The sequence below is a fragment of the Pleuronectes platessa genome, chromosome 22 (genome assembly GCF_947347685.1).
Source record: "Pleuronectes platessa chromosome 22, fPlePla1.1, whole genome shotgun sequence".
Lineage (NCBI taxonomy): Eukaryota > Metazoa > Chordata > Actinopteri > Pleuronectiformes > Pleuronectidae > Pleuronectes > Pleuronectes platessa.
This window is the reverse complement of record NC_070647.1, coordinates 16,061,749-16,079,101: the sequence shown is the minus strand read 5'-3', so window position 1 is coordinate 16,079,101 and position 17,353 is coordinate 16,061,749. Positions and strand designations below refer to the sequence as shown.

The 17,353-nt window shown below is 43.2% G+C and overlaps 2 long non-coding RNA genes across 4 annotated transcripts; one reads left to right on the top strand and one right to left on the bottom strand.

Moving 5' to 3' along the window:
• The first annotated feature begins 7,948 nt into the window (after positions 1-7,948).
• On the top strand, positions 7,949-10,779 carry LOC128428788 (uncharacterized). 2 transcript variants are annotated; one of them, XR_008333839.1, is made up of 5 exons: positions 7,949-8,082; positions 8,491-8,673; positions 9,293-9,571; positions 10,140-10,287; positions 10,518-10,779. It is a non-coding gene; the product is annotated as an uncharacterized LOC128428788 (long non-coding RNA). The 2 variants fall into 2 exon arrangements; XR_008333838.1 differs by lacking the exons at positions 10,140-10,287; positions 10,518-10,779 and having other exon boundaries at positions 9,293-10,119.
• Positions 10,780-12,213: 1,434 nt separating this feature from the next.
• LOC128428778 (uncharacterized) lies at positions 12,214-15,030 on the bottom strand. 2 transcript variants are annotated; one of them, XR_008333834.1, is made up of 5 exons: positions 14,897-15,030; positions 14,306-14,488; positions 13,408-13,686; positions 12,692-12,839; positions 12,214-12,461 (listed from the first exon to the last, which is right to left on the bottom strand). It is a non-coding gene; the product is annotated as an uncharacterized LOC128428778 (long non-coding RNA). The 2 variants fall into 2 exon arrangements; XR_008333833.1 differs by lacking the exons at positions 12,214-12,461; positions 12,692-12,839 and having other exon boundaries at positions 12,854-13,686.
• Between the last annotated feature and the right edge of the window lie 2,323 nt (positions 15,031-17,353).

The window sequence follows — 17,353 nt, the reverse complement described above, 5'->3', positions numbered from 1 at the left end:
TCATTAAATAACAATGAGAGAGCATCACAATGTGGCTTCACACGATCCCTTTATGAGTAGGCTGGTTTTCAGTGTCACAGCAGCCGTCATTCATGAGAGAAGCAGCGTTAACCTTGAACAAACATTGTTTTTTCACACAAATTAATTTATGACTGGGAGTTGAGAAATGTGCTCAGCAAACAATGCGATTGATGAAAAAGAGATTGCTGCATTTTTTATATGGGTCAAGCTCCATGAAATGCTCGATTTCCAATATTTAAATTATATTTAAGTGGTCCTCAAATCCTCATATTTCAATCATCATTATTTAGTCAGGATTCGTTGTAACGTCCAGTTCGTTTTTCTTGTGTGTTGCTTCCTGTTTTATTGTGAAATACAAAGACTCAGTTTTGTTTTCCAAGATGGACGACATGACCACTCCCCCAAAGTGAAGCCAAATCATCCTAATCGCCACCTAGTGGCTGACTGCTGTACAGGTCTAAAATCCTGCCCTTTCAATGTTAGCAATTGGGACATGTACCAAATTAAAACGTCAAAGTACACGTTAAATACATGTTGCAAGAACCAGAGATGCGTCCTTCATTTTTATTTACAGTCCAAACCTGTTTCCCTGCTGTTTATAATTCTACATCCACTCTCAGTATCACATTTAGCACCTGCGGCAAATTCCGAGCCCGGCTGTGCTTTGAACCGAATGCTAACGTCACCACGGCCCTTTCAGAAAAAAGAAGAACCGGGGTGTTAAAGTTTCCATTTATCCTCTTCACTTCAAAGTTGTGCGGCGGTGTGCAACAACACACCATTGCTGTACATCTGAGACGCCAAACAATCATGTGTACAGGTTCTACCCCAAGTGTAGAAGGACTTCAAGCAAGGATCCGGTTTCCATGCTGCCGGTTATTAAAGGCCGATGTTCCCACTGGATTCACCGGCCCTCAGCTTCAATATCACGTTGGAGTAAATATGGAAATGCATTTTGTCAAACCCTGATAAACATGATTAATAGTAATAATATCGGAGCATCGTAATTATGAAAAACAAACAGACCAGAGATTGTGTGTTCAATTATAGAGTTTCAGTGGATTCTGATGCACCAGCAGCCCGGGGAGCTCTCTGGAGTCCCCCCCCCCCCCACCGGGGTTTATTTACCATTCGCTGCGTTTCGGCGGCGAGGCTATTATATATCAACAACTTTGCGATGTGTAGATGGTGCTTATCCTCTATAATGGATGTTTACCACTGGAATCATATCCCACACACACATCGCACCTCCAGCCTTTTATTCACAGCCACCTCAAGCTTCAGAAAAATATGTTTTCTTTATGCTAAACTGGTGCTAAAGCCCACTCCCCCCCCACCCCCCCCCCCCCACACACACCCCCCCACCCCTCAAAACACATCAGATTTCCCATTCCGGCAGCAATTTTGGCAACACCTCCACTCGTTTCATCTTATTCAGTCAGAGAGGCGGCGGCGGGGTGCACGGAGAAATCGGCCTATCACAGGAGGCCGAGGCCCGAGTGCTCCGGCTGAGAGTCACCATGAACAGGATGTCCCTGTCCCTGATGAGGCAGCAGCCGCCACGTGCACCCGGGGACGCCTCGGCTGAAGGCACGAGGCCGAGAGGCTCCACTTAAAGAGTCTAATCTACGAAACCCACTCCAAGCTGAGGTGAAGAAGGAAAGTGCGTGAAAAGTATAAACGCAAGTTTGTCATCTCTGAAATTAGGATTGGATGAGGGACGAGTCGTACTAGTCATCATCAGACGAGGGGGGGGGGGGGGAGGAGGGGGACAGACTCCGGCTGCAAATGATATTTCTCATCTTGACAGTTGTAAAAAGTGTTTTTGAAAAGACAATCTTGGAGGTTCGGTTTCAATCCAAATCAAATCTGCTTTTGTTTGAGAAAGACAAGGAAAGAAATCCTCTTTGGACTTTGTCTCTCAATCTGTGCTCCTGTAAATCGTTGTGTTTCCACAGATACATGTAGAGGTCACTCCATTAGTTGATCGACAGCTGTCAATCATGATGTCCCCCCCCCCGTTTTTTTTTAGCATCGCAAAACTAATCAAAAACCAAACTTACTGGACAAATGAGCACGAGAAGAAACTTCAAAGTGATTAGACTGAAAATGTCAGAAAAACGTCTTCAGGAAACGTTTATCTGTCGTCTGCTTTTTAATTGAAAGACATAACAGTCATTTTCCATATACTATGGATATTTTTATGGATTTTATTTCATCATGAATCTTCTTAACCAATGTTGTTTTTGTTTCTTTGTGGAAGAACTGTCAGACACAGGCAGGGAATCTTCGAGGAACGGCCGGAGGGGATCTTTTAATTAACAGCTACTTTGATGACTGATGATTTATTTTATTATTTATTATTTCCCGCTTTTCAGAACGTAAAGATTTTCTGTTTCTCTGCCTCATTTAAAAAAAATCACCTCTGCAACCTCCGGCTCTCCCAGACTCTGACCGACACTCGTTCACCATTTTTTTGACATTTCAAACTCTGAGCAATCATTTCATTAATCAAACAGTAATTGGCAGATTTCATCACATCTCCCAGTTGTGTGTGTGTATATATATATAGAGAGAGAGGAGAGCGAGTGAGAGAGGAAACTGTCATTTTTCAGCAGGATTGCAGCTAGTTACCGCATGATGACATCTCCCGTGCCCCCCCCCCCCCCCCCCCCCCCCCCCCCACACTCGCCCGTGGATGTAATCTCTCAGCTCTGACACCCCGCGTCTCTTGATCCCGTCCTGACGGCAGCCAATCGTCCTCCCGTCCTCGCAAACCAGCGTCTCAGCCTCACCTCGTGTCACACCGTCCATCCCTCACATGTCGGCCTAATGGTGGATAGGCCGATAGCCCCTCTCCAGATGCTTCATTATGGAGACAGGCAGCCGGCCAACAGGCGTGTGTGTCCAGCCTGAAATCTCCCAGTAGTTCTCTTTCTCCTTTCCCCCCCCCCCCCCCACACACATGTCACTCACTGACCTCCCTTTCACCTGGCTTTAAAATGCATCATCTCAATCAGAGGGGGGCGGAGTCTCGGTGTAGTTGCACCTGAGAGGGGCTGAACATGTTTGGTCGTATGAACAACAAAGTGTGAAGGAGTTCTGTCGGGGGAGATCGGAGGAGACGCAGAAAGTGGAGCACAAACTCAGACGCTTATTAAAATATACTTTGTTGTTCATCCCCTTGTAGGAATAATTCATCCCCCCCCTGAGGAAGCAATAAAGAGGGTCTTTAGATAGAGACGTGGGCTGGTGACCGGAAGGTTGTCGGTTCCGTCCCTGGTCTGCGAGGATAAATGTGGGTGAGGTGAAAGTGAAAGTTCAGCTCCTGACCCTCATTCATTACAAGGCCACTGAGGAAAGGACCCCCCCCCCCCCCCCCCCCCCCCCCCCCCCCCCAGCACCACTCCTGTGGAGCTGCTCTGTGACCAGTGGACCTCGGGCTATCGTCTGATGATGAATGAGCCTCTGGAGGCAACGGATAATATTTTGGGGCTTCCGGTGGAGACGGTGGGTATCCGGGCCAAGGCTCCTTTATCTTCCCTTTCACTGCACAATGTTCACAGAGCAACTGGTTTCTTTTCTCAAACGTTTTGGTAGGTGGTTTGAGTCCAGACGACCTTTTTTGGCTCATCGCTATTAGCAGCCACCTGCGTATGAAAGCTGGTAAAAATCAGAAAGAAAGTAGACGATGCATTTCCGAAAGTGAATATCGCAGCTCAAAGTTCAATAGCTCGAAAAGCCTCGACACAGGAAGAGAATGATTAATACGTCTTTACAAGATATTAGGTAATAAGTGATCGGTCAAACTGGGAACGAAAACCAGAGGCTTCAATAGAATCTGTTTATCTAGGTTGATCAGGCAGTACTTGTGTGTTCTCTGCCAAAGAGAGGCTCCGTCTCACTGAATAAATCTAAGTTGTTCACACTCCATAGAGCGACAGCAGACTTGTGCATCAGTCGGACCAATTTAAACACCAAGTGACAGGCTCAACTGTCGGCTGGAGCCCGAGCTGATGACAAACCGTGTCGTTCCCCGAGAGTGTGACGAGAATTACTCCTTGATTGAATTTAAACTAAAAGCTTTATTTTCTTTCTTTTAAAAAAAACTCTATTTATTTTGGATTCTGTCAGAGAAAGGACAGAGAATGGAGTAAGACAAAAACATCCTGTCAAGAGTAACTGTCAGAGAAATAGAAACAGAAGTGATATGTGGCAGTTATTAGAAAAGAAAAGGTAGAAGGAGAAAAGTGGCTTGAATAGAAACCTTTTCAAAAACTGTCAAGCAACTTCATCACTTTTGAAATAGCAGCTTCTATTTGAATTGATGGTTCAGTGACTTGGAAGAAAGAGAAACACCCTGAACCTCTGTTCTCTGGTTCTGGTTGTTGAAGCGTGATTCTGAACTGTAGATCAGCGGCTGCCGGGGGCGCTGTTGCTCAGTGAGAGTTACATAGTGTTGCTTTAATATTTGATAAAAATTCCTCCACAAACTGGCTGGTGTACCGCTCCCCCCACTGCTGGAGCCATTTGGTTGGTAATGCTTCAGTTTAAGTCATTATATGGTTCTGTGCTCGGCGCTGTGGTTTCCAGTGCAGCCTCGCAGCGGGAGAGACCCCAGTTCAATCCCCACTGGGGCCCTGCTCCGTGGGTTTGCCTGTTCTGCCCCTGTTTTGAGATGATTTCCTCCGGGTGCTCCGGTTTCCTCCGACTTCAAAAGACTGGAGGACGTGCTCCTGACACCTCTCTTCACTGAGGTGCTGGTCCCACTGCAGGAGCTGGTCCCTGAGCGCCGGAGCAGAGAATCATCTGAATGCAGAGACTGTGCAAGTGAGACGTACCCAATATGTGATCCTACTGTAGATGAGAATATCCTGCCTCCTCTCCTTTTAAAACCTAATATGAATACAGTATATATTTATATTTCAGCTGCCATCCTTTGCCCAGCAGCTGCAAAAATACTTTTAAGTACTGTGTTTATATCAGTGGCATCCTCACAGTTATTGAGGTAGAGACAGAACCCCCCCCCCCCCCCCCCCCTCCCATGAGAAGGTCAGTGGCTGCAGCCTCCACCATCGGGGGTCTCTTTGTTCTCTGATAGCTCCCATGTTCTCGGCGTTAATCGCTTAATTAGCAGCACTTCCTGCAATTCAATTAAAGGCGAGTGTAAGTGTGGAGCAGTGGCGGCGTTGACCCCCCCGAGGCGATGAGCGCTCCCTGGACAATTATCTGGCCTTCTACTCTAAGTGTCTGAGGGGGGGGGGGGGGGGGTGCAGCACACGAGCTCTTCTGCAGCGGAGGCGATGGAGCCGCACAGAAATGGCGTCCTAGTGAATTGCGTCACTTAAGAGTTGTGTTATTATAATTTAATTTATATATAATTATAATCAATTGAGCGGTTTCACTGCTTCGTGCATAATTTGTCTGACTGAGTTGAAGAAATTATGATTCAGACATGTTACAGCCAATCGGTATTTTTACCTCCTTCGTGACATACATTTGATATTACTCCAAAAAAAAATACAGATCGGATTTGGGACGAGTTGCATAACTTCACCCCCCCGGATAATAATTCATGGATCCTGATGAAAGAATGAAGACGTATTTAAGTGACTGATATCTATGAGTGTAATTTGATGCGGAACCAAATAAGAATTTCCTAAGGGCACCAATGGGCGGATTGTAGTTACTCCTCTGAATTAAAAGTCATAGATATCGATGGACGTTGCTCAGCAGTTTATAGTTTCATATAAAAACAGGCAGCGAGTCAGGAAGCAACAGAATCATAAGGAACCCAACTGGATGCTTTGAGATCAGATTTCCTTTTATTAACATTGATTATCTGATGAAGTCCTGCTCCCCTCGTGTTGTGGCCCTCCATCTGTCTGTCTTCAACAGCCTGTGCAGCAAAGCCCCCCCCCCTGTAATGTAATATACCTCCTCTGCAGTTAATTAACGCCCTAATTAGATCCACTCATTAGCGATGAACTGTAATTCTCTCATTTCATCCACTCATTAGCTCGACAATATTCATAATAAGTGGCATTAGGATGATGTTGCACGGCAGTTTAACCAGCGTCAGGTCTTACCCGGAGCCGCAGGCGTCCTGATGTTCAGACACTGAGCTCTTCATCCATCAGACTGATGGGTGATGAGGCTTTTTGAAAAAAATGAGAATGATGGAGGAAAATGTGTTGTTATCACCAAGGTCAGTGTAGGTCCGGTCCCTTACCGTGAGAGAGATTAGATCATCAGTGCTCGGAGGGGCCGGCGCCGCGTTCAGGGAACAGCCCGCCGTTCTCTCCGGGGAACTGGAATCACCATCATTAGCGAGTCGGCTGTTGTTCAGACGTCAACGCTGCTTTTTCCCAAATGGCTTCGATTCCTCACGACAGGAGAGAAACAGGCGAAATGTCCACGTTCGGTGTCACAGTCGCTTTTTCAATTTGACGCATTTTTCATTTTGCTTATTATCGTGTTTTACAAACCAATTTCCTGCGTGGCGCCGAGCGGGGGGGGGGGGGGGAGAGAATGCAACTGCACAACGAGGACGAGTTTATTTATTTAAATCACCATTAATCAAGCCGAGCCAAACAAATATGGCCATCGTGGAGATTCATCACCAATCGGAGCCGCCGCCCAAACATCAGCAAAATGTTTATTGTGCCCGACGCACTTTGAGTAATTGTAATTAGCTCCAGTCAGAAGCCGAGGGGCTCCACACACGAGGAGAGGTGTTCGAACACGGCCACGATTGTGTTAAATTAACGCACAACGGATGGCACACGTTTTGATTTATGACGGCCGCCAACGCAAAAACTGTTTTCCTTCTGTTTCCCGTCGTCTTAAGAGGAATAAAGAGGAGAGCGGAGGGTTCAGCGCTTGATTCATTTCTCCTGCCTTCCTCACATGGAGGGGGGGGATAAAACTGCAATAGGATTCGCTCCAGCGAGTGTGTTTGCTAATGAAGAAACAATGTCTGTGTGCAAAAGAGATGGAATTTCATAATGCTCGTAGATTTTGCTTTTCAAGATGCTGCAGGTTAGACAAATACTATCTTTTTCAATCATTTAGCGCATGAGCAGATTTTTTAACCCTTGTTTTACCATCTTTAAATTGAAATATATTTTGTTGAAAGTTGAAAATCCTCTTGTGTGCAGCAGCCGTGACACAGACAGACTCACAATCGACCCACTGCCCTTTAAACACAATGCTCTGGTTGTTGGTTTCAACATGGAACATCAGCCTGACCAGGTTTCCCCTCTCTCCATGACCTGTCGTGTGAATGCAAGAGGTTAACTCCCTGATTATTAGGACAGTGCTCAGTACAAGGAAGAGCAGTGGCCTCATACTTCTTATCCAACCCAGTCTCATCAGAAAATGTTCAATGGCAACGTTGGTCCACTTGGACCGACGTTACCATCTCACAAGATGGTAACATTTAGTCCTCCCATTGTTTTGCATTGGCGTGTTCTCACGTCACGTGACTCTCAAGCTCCCGTCTGCGGAGAGGAAAACATGGCGGAGATTCCTTGTTTTTTCAGATAAAAATATAATTTTGTAACTTAGTTTGGGCATAAAAATACATTCTGACACCATTTCTAGCGAGAAATGTGGTCTTTGCTTCCACAGTCTTCAGCCAGTTCGTGCTTATGATAAATATTTTAATAGTTATCACGCATGTTTTTATCGTTGCTATGATGGTTGCCATGGCACCACGGGCGCAGCTTGGTGTTTAAATCACAGTCCCTGCGTGGTGTCCTTCAGTGATCGTGAATGTTATTCATGTTATATAATAGTAATATTTGAGGCTAGATTACATCTCTAATGAGAAGGATCATGCGAGTCTGTTTATACCGAGGCCGGCCCGAGTGCGCGACCGGCCCGAGTCCGCGAGCCGAGCGGCCCGAGCGGCGCGAGCCGAGCGGACCGAGTGCGCGAGCGGACATGACGTGTGGCTGTCGTAAAAACCCTATTTGTAAACAACCAGCCCTTTAACTCGGGGCTGCGTCATAAACACGGCGCGCTTGGAAGACCACGATGTCATCTTCCTTCTGTCAGGTAAGTAGTTTATTGTTTTTAAAGATCGTTACGATCTAGGTTTACAGTCCGAGTGCGGAGAGAGTCCGTCAATCCACACTATGGACGCTGTTCATCAGCTAATACGCCATTGTTAGCCACATGCTTCAGCCCACGGTAGCCTGTGCTACCTGGGAGGTGAATACATGGTTGTTGAAAGCAGTTCAAGACGCTTAGCTCATCATTGAGGGACGCTACAATATAAATATAAACATGAATTTGATTTATGAATGCTTTAGATTAATAAGGAGTGTATTTGTCTACCATTACTCCACAATATCAGGTCAATTTGGTTTAATGTATAGTATGCACTATGACAATAATGTTTCCATGTTATGGAGTTGCGATTCATTTTATAAAACAATTGCTATGTTCTGTTTTTTAATCAAGGAGGATCCAAGTGAAGCTACAGGAGTTTCATTAACGTCAACAACTTGGACCAAACAGTTTGTTTTGCTTGATGAAGAGCAGGAAGGGCAGCCTGGAGAGAAAGAGAAGCCGGGTTGAGCCCACTACCATCATCCACGTACCACGAGGAAGATGAGGGAGAGAAATGATCCTACCATTAAAGAGGTACTTTTAAGTTACATACCAGAAAAAACATTTTATATAATTTGCCAAATATACATTTTTATTAAATCCCCAAAGTACACTTGCTGAAATACAAGTTAATATCACACTGAAAGAATTTTGATCAATCATGCTTCCCTGCTGTGATTGTTTAACTAGGAAAACAACTTTTTCCACAGGAAGGCAAGTAAATTTAAGGAATACATGTGCAAAGTTTTCCTCTGTTATGTATAATGATGACCCCCATCAAACATAATGTTAGCAATATTTACACCTTTTAATTTATACTGTTTATTTCTGTCTACATGTGTGAATTTGCCTTCATTAGTTTCAGAAAAGAGCGATGATGTATCGGTCAGTGGGCGGCAGCACGAGACTCCGCAAACTAGTCTGTAAGCAAAGCAGACGAAGGCATCGAGGTTGCGGCCTGCCATCATTGTTATTTTGCTTAAGGGACTGAATATGTTTCATGTAGAAATATTAGCATTTCCCTTATATCTACCAAAACTGCTGGTTTCACAGACTGCAGTTTTGTTTTGATCCGATGTGGTGTGCAAATACAACCGTATCTGCAATGGGTTGTGGGGCATTAACATTTGTAACTCTAATTTTGTTTTGACAGACTGTGAAAAGAACGTTGAGAACATCACCACTCTACAGGAAGACACAGTCCAGTAATGGGTGTCAGAATTTCAGTAGTGAACGACAGGTACTGTGGAAAAATATGTGTCATTGTTGTACAATGTCCTTTGACTCTGTTTAAACAAGGTTAACACAAAAAGGTTTGATTGTAAACTGATATCGGTATGAATTCATGTTATTCTCCTCGTCAAAAGAAACAAACAATCCAAATTACCTGCAGAAAGCCCTTGATGGACGCTTCAGCTGCATCGTCAGACTGGTGAGACAGCAAGATGCCAACTTTAATGCCAATTTATTTGTGTAACATTCTGTGACCAAATGTATAGATAACTTTTTGTAGATTGTAAAAATAGATAACCCATTTATTACAAAAAAACTACACTAGAATTATCGCACTGCGTTGTATGACTCCGCTAACCAGAGCAGTGTCCGTCTACATATTTCTACATATTTTCTCTCATATAAATGACACTGTATCTCTTGACAACTGAAACCATAAGATGAGGTCAGTGTGGCCTTGACCTTTTTACTTTAAGACAAATACAAAGTTAGACAATCCGAAAACATGCAGTAATGCCCCCTGCGACTCGCTATTGCAGAGGCATTAAAACCGTAGTGTAGTAGATTGGATTTTATTGGTGTTACATTGGACATCTTGTATGGGTACACCAAAAAATATATTTGGTTTCACATTCTAGATGGCAATAAGCAGAGTCATCAACTCAGGAAAAATATTTCTGTAGAAAAGAAAGCCTTGTATGTGTGTATGTATACATACACACAAACGCACAATTGAGAGGTTTTTGTCTTTTATCATATATTCTCAGGCAGTACTGATGCATTTACTGAGAGGGGACGTGAGGGCCTACTCTGCGTGCTCAGAGTTCAAGCCCAGCAGGCTGCAGCGGGCCTGACATATTCTGGAACAGCAGCACAGTCTTTGGATGACTCCTCTGAAGATGAAAACATGGCGAGGTACTTCTCCACTGATGAAGAACTGTGAGGGCTGTGATTAGCTACACTCTCTTGCTACAAGGCTACTCATGCTACTCCCTGGCAGCCTTAGGAAGGCATTAGCTTGCTGTGTGGTAGCTGTTAGCTTCAGCATTTTTAGTTTTTAGTGGCCTGTCTGACGTTTATGTTAAAAAAAAATCAGAGGGAACCATCTTCATAATTTAACACTATGGTTTGTTTGTGTCCTTCAGTTCTTCTCAAGAGAAGCAGTACAGGTGTGCCTCAGCTCCACGGTCCCTCCTGCAGCCTCCGCTCCTGATGCTAACCTCATGTCTCCATCACACCAAGCAGCAGACCTGGATTGACAGACCTTTCTCCAGAGCTGCCCCCTCCCTCTGAAACCCCCCTCTCCAAAACACTATTTGTGTAGTTTTTAAAGTATTTTTTGCATGAGAATTGTTGATCATAACATTTCCAGCAGATGCCTTAATATAATGTTTGTGCACAATAAATGACATTGATCATAACATAATGGTATTTCCTTGCACTTCTACACCATGATATTGTCAGATAAGATGCTGATTACATTAAAGCAGTGAATGCTCTGCTTTAAGCAACATAAACACACAATGATTCAATGGATCTGAAGTAGAATGGGCACATTACATTCTGTAGAGAATGCCTCAGTTATGGAAGTCAGAAAATAACTTTCTTTATCTGAGGTTCCAGTCATTTATAGTCACAGCAAAGCACACAGGTCTGGTTGTCTAAGTGGCGCCCATATCATTGTTTAAGATGTGTAACATCAAGTTTGTGTTTCAGTGCAAAATTAGTCATTAGTCAAGAGTTCACCTTCTTCTTTACACTAAAATTAGGTGACCCAGATGTTTCACAATGCAATCTGATAAGGTCTTATGAGAAACATTCTTAACATTAAAGAAATCAACACAGAGGATAGCAATATCTGTTTGACTTTAATCCGTAGCTGATAATCAGCGGCCTGACTTATTCAAACACATTAATACTACAATGAATAAGGCAGGGGTTTTCCATCAGAAATCATTTCTGGGACATTAATTTAAAAGATCTCCAGTATAAGCAAATGTATTCTAAAATTGGTTTATATCCAAGTGTGAGGCTGTCCTGGCACATGGAAATAAGATATATATATATTGTTTGTATTAGCTTTCCCTCAGTTTAGTACTTGCACTTCTTGAAAAGCTCTATATAAATAAGATGTATTAATGTTTATACATTGCCCTCTAGTATATGTTTTCCTAAAAGTCACTGTAGATACAGAAATAACAGTATGGTTCAGGTGACAGTAAGTGGAAGCTGAAGGTAATTTCCATGTGCTCAAGAGAAACATAACGTGACGATATAGTTGATTTCTGATAGAAGGCCCTGCCTCATTCATTGTAGTATTAATGTGTTTGAATAAGTCAGGCTGCCGATTACCAGCTACTGATTAAAGTCAAACAGATATTGCTATCCTCTGTGTTGATTTCTTTAATGTTAAGAATGTTTCTCATAAGACCTTATCAGATTGTATTGTGAAACATCTGGGTCACCTAATTTTAGTGTAAACAAGATGGTGAACTCTTGACTAATGACTAATTTTGCACTGAAACACAAACTTGATGTTACACATCTTAAACAATGATATGGGCGCCACTTAGACAACCAGACCTGTGTGCTTTGCTGTGACTATAAATGGCTGGAACCTCAGATAAAGAAAGTTATTTTCTGACTTCCATAACTGAGGCATTCTCTACAGAATGTAATGTGCCCATTCTACTTCAGATCCATTGAATCATTGTGTGTTTATGTTGCTTAAAGCAGAGCATTCACTGCTTTAATGTAATCAGCATCTTATCTGACAATATCATGGTGTAGAAGTGCAAGGAAATACCATTATGTTATGATCAATGTCATTTATTGTGCACAAACATTATATTAAGGCATCTGCTGGAAATGTTATGATCAACAATTCTCATGCAAAAAATACTTTAAAAACTACACAAATAGTGTTTTGGAGAGGGGGGTTTCAGAGGGAGGGGGCAGCTCTGGAGAAAGGTCTGTCAATCCAGGTCTGCTGCTTGGTGTGATGGAGACATGAGGTTAGCATCAGGAGCGGAGGCTGCAGGAGGGACCGTGGAGCTGAGGCACACCTGTACTGCTTCTCTTGAGAAGAACTGAAGGACACAAACAAACCATAGTGTTAAATTATGAAGATGGTTCCCTCTGATTTTTTTTTAACATAAACGTCAGACAGGCCACTAAAAACTAAAAATGCTGAAGCTAACAGCTACCACACAGCAAGCTAATGCCTTCCTAAGGCTGCCAGGGAGTAGCATGAGTAGCCTTGTAGCAAGAGAGTGTAGCTAATCACAGCCCTCACAGTTCTTCATCAGTGGAGAAGTACCTCGCCATGTTTTCATCTTCAGAGGAGTCATCCAAAGACTGTGCTGCTGTTCCAGAATATGTCAGGCCCGCTGCAGCCTGCTGGGCTTGAACTCTGAGCACGCAGAGTAGGCCCTCACGTCCCCTCTCAGTAAATGCATCAGTACTGCCTGAGAATATATGATAAAAGACAAAAACCTCTCAATTGTGCGTTTGTGTGTATGTATACATACACACATACAAGGCTTTCTTTTCTACAGAAATATTTTTCCTGAGTTGATGACTCTGCTTATTGCCATCTAGAATGTGAAACCAAATATATTTTTTGGTGTACCCATACAAGATGTCCAATGTAACACCAATAAAATCCAATCTACTACACTACGGTTTTAATGCCTCTGCAATAGCGAGTCGCAGGGGGCATTACTGCATGTTTTCGGATTGTCTAACTTTGTATTTGTCTTAAAGTAAAAAGGTCAAGGCCACACTGACCTCATCTTATGGTTTCAGTTGTCAAGAGATACAGTGTCATTTATATGAGAGAAAATATGTAGAAATATGTAGACGGACACTGCTCTGGTTAGCGGAGTCATACAACGCAGTGCGATAATTCTAGTGTAGTTTTTTTGTAATAAATGGGTTATCTATTTTTACAATCTACAAAAAGTTATCTATACATTTGGTCACAGAATGTTACACAAATAAATTGGCATTAAAGTTGGCATCTTGCTGTCTCACCAGTCTGACGATGCAGCTGAAGCGTCCATCAAGGGCTTTCTGCAGGTAATTTGGATTGTTTGTTTCTTTTGACGAGGAGAATAACATGAATTCATACCGATATCAGTTTACAATCAAACCTTTTTGTGTTAACCTTGTTTAAACAGAGTCAAAGGACATTGTACAACAATGACACATATTTTTCCACAGTACCTGTCGTTCACTACTGAAATTCTGACACCCATTACTGGACTGTGTCTTCCTGTAGAGTGGTGATGTTCTCAACGTTCTTTTCACAGTCTGTCAAAACAAAATTAGAGTTACAAATGTTAATGCCCCACAACCCATTGCAGATACGGTTGTATTTGCACACCACATCGGATCAAAACAAAACTGCAGTCTGTGAAACCAGCAGTTTTGGTAGATATAAGGGAAATGCTAATATTTCTACATGAAACATATTCAGTCCCTTAAGCAAAATAACAATGATGGCAGGCCGCAACCTCGATGCCTTCGTCTGCTTTGCTTACAGACTAGTTTGCGGAGTCTCGTGCTGCCGCCCACTGACCGATACATCATCGCTCTTTTCTGAAACTAATGAAGGCAAATTCACACATGTAGACAGAAATAAACAGTATAAATTAAAAGGTGTAAATATTGCTAACATTATGTTTGATGGGGGTCATCATTATACATAACAGAGGAAAACTTTGCACATGTATTCCTTAAATTTACTTGCCTTCCTGTGGAAAAAGTTGTTTTCCTAGTTAAACAATCACAGCAGGGAAGCATGATTGATCAAAATTCTTTCAGTGTGATATTAACTTGTATTTCAGCAAGTGTACTTTGGGGATTTAATAAAAATGTATATTTGGCAAATTATATAAAATGTTTTTTCTGGTATGTAACTTAAAAGTACCTCTTTAATGGTAGGATCATTTCTCTCCCTCATCTTCCTCGTGGTACGTGGATGATGGTAGTGGGCTCAACCCGGCTTCTCTTTCTCTCCAGGCTGCCCTTCCTGCTCTTCATCAAGCAAAACAAACTGTTTGGTCCAAGTTGTTGACGTTAATGAAACTCCTGTAGCTTCACTTGGATCCTCCTTGATTAAAAAACAGAACATAGCAATTGTTTTATAAAATGAATCGCAACTCCATAACATGGAAACATTATTGTCATAGTGCATACTATACATTAAACCAAATTGACCTGATATTGTGGAGTAATGGTAGACAAATACACTCCTTATTAATCTAAAGCATTCATAAATCAAATTCATGTTTATATTTATATTGTAGCGTCCCTCAATGATGAGCTAAGCGTCTTGAACTGCTTTCAACAACCATGTATTCACCTCCCAGGTAGCACAGGCTACCGTGGGCTGAAGCATGTGGCTAACAATGGCGTATTAGCTGATGAACAGCGTCCATAGTGTGGATTGACGGACTCTCTCCGCACTCGGACTGTAAACCTAGATCGTAACGATCTTTAAAAACAATAAACTACTTACCTGACAGAAGGAAGATGACATCGTGGTCTTCCAAGCGCGCCGTGTTTATGACGCAGCCCCGAGTTAAAGGGCTGGTTGTTTACAAATAGGGTTTTTACGACAGCCACACGTCATGTCCGCTCGCGCACTCGGTCCGCTCGCGCACTCGGGCCGCTCGGCTCGCGCCGCTCGGGCCGGTCGCGCACTCGGGCCGGCCTCGGTATAAACAGACTCGCATGATCCTTCTCATTAGAGATGTAATCTAGCCTCAAATATTACTATTATATAACATGAATAACATTCACGATCACTGAAGGACACTACGCAGGGACTGTGATTTAAACACCAAGCTGCGCCCGTGGTGCCATGGCAACCATCATAGCAACGATAAAAACATGCGTGATAACTATTAAAATATTTATCATAAGCACGAACTGGCTGAAAACTGTGGAAGCAAAGACCACATTTCTCGCTAGAAATGGTGTCAGAATGTATTTGTATGCCCAAACTAAGTTACAAAATTATATTTTTATCTGAAAAAACAAGGAATCTCCGCCATGTTTTCCTCTCCGCAGACGGGAGCTTGAGAGTCACGTGACGTGAGAACACGCCAATGCAAAACAATGGGAGGACTAAATGTTACCATCTCACAATCTGAGAGGCCAGATTGTGAGATGGTAACGTCGGTCCAAGTGGACCAACGTTACCATTGAACATTTTCTGATGAGACTGGGTTGTCTTATCTCCTGGTGCTTGTGATCAGTGGGGCCCAGCAGTTTGGATCAGTGGGACATTGATCACATCCCCCATCCAAACACCTCCTAGAGGTTGAAGCCTATACAAGGATAGTTTCGAGCTGTAACCATTGATTCAACAGGTGTAAGAGAAGCCTCCTCTAAACTCCAGGCCCCACTGGCTCCAATTACATCAGCTGAAGAAGAAGCCGGCTTGTTAGGAGCACAGCTAAAGGTTATATCCTGGAGATGAGGACCTGATGGGGAACCCAGTGTTGCAGGACGCAGGGTTGCGGGAGAGGAGAAGAAGAATTAGTCCGAGATGGAGCTATTTGCATTTCCATGCTCGCTGAGGGATAACACTCGACTGGAAGAGAAAGCTTCAGCGTGGAAGATCTGTGATTCTGACCTGGTCCATTGAGCAAGGCTTTGTCTCTCTGCAGGCGGCCTCACCTTCTGCACTTGATGTTTCCTCCACGCGACTGAAAGAAGCAGACACGTGCATCATGTGTGGCTGTTTGAGTCGCGATATGAAATCAGTCTCTGCTTTGTGTGTTTGGTTTTTGCCAGATTTTCAAAGTCCGCAGTTTCCCTGGTTCAATGTGGATTGAACCAGTCAATGCTTGCCCCCCCCCCCCCTTCCCCTTTCATTCTCAGTTATTTCTCTCTTCTTTGACTCTCTGCAGCTTCCATGGCCAGAGGTTCTTTCTCCTTTCTCTTATACTCTTATACTTTCGATTATACTCAGAGAAAAGGAAAGCACGGATGATAATATGGCCCCTGCCCAAGATTAACTCTACCCCCCCACCACCACCACCACCACCCCTTTCTGTCGGGTTGTTTATTTCACACATGCCCCCTGTGCTTATCTCGGAGAAATGGTAACTGTTGTTTGTTTTGTTCAGAGTAATTCAGGACGTGTTGGAGTGTGATGGTGTTTCCGGAGAAGGGCTGCCAGGGCGCAGATAAGCGTGTCAATGGTGCCTCCTCTGAGCTCCGGCTGGAGTCCAGGGCCCTTATAGATCCCTATATGATGAATACAATGAAGGATATGCCTGTCATATAAATACATTAGCCACACGGGGAAGCTGGATATTTGGATACCAAACATCTGTGTCCTTTGCCCAAGGGTGTCCTCAGCCTGCATACAAAATGAATCTGGCTCAAAACAGGAAAGTGAACTTGTTCCCTTTTTTGTTTTGAGGGAAGATGATGCCGCTCCACCTTTGCTCTGCTTGGTTTGTTGACCCTCGGGGGAGCAAGGATGTGTCCACTCGTCTTAAATCGATATTTCTGGATCTTTCTTTAAATATTTAAGGAAGAATTCAACAGTTCAGACATTGTCAGAATCTGTAGAGTTATGAATCTATGATGAGAGAGTGGCATGTGCATCATCTGTTGCTGCCTGAGCACAATAAGGAGACAGGCTTATCCAGCTGACTCTTTTATATTGTATAATATTATATTTCATACGGATGTCTTCATGATGTTATTTAATAGTTCTTCTAAATATCATGGCGATGTCATATTTACCATATGTTCATAAATTAGTTTTCAATCTATAGTCGTACAGAATGAAAACTATGCATGACGCCACTTATCTGCGGAGGGAATTAACTGATTTGCTGTTGTCTTATTTCATGTTGTTTTTATTGATCATAGGACAAAATGATGGGGAATAACTCTATAATATAAATATGAACTGTATTAACTTCACATTGTGTCTTCAGCTCTATTTTTGCAG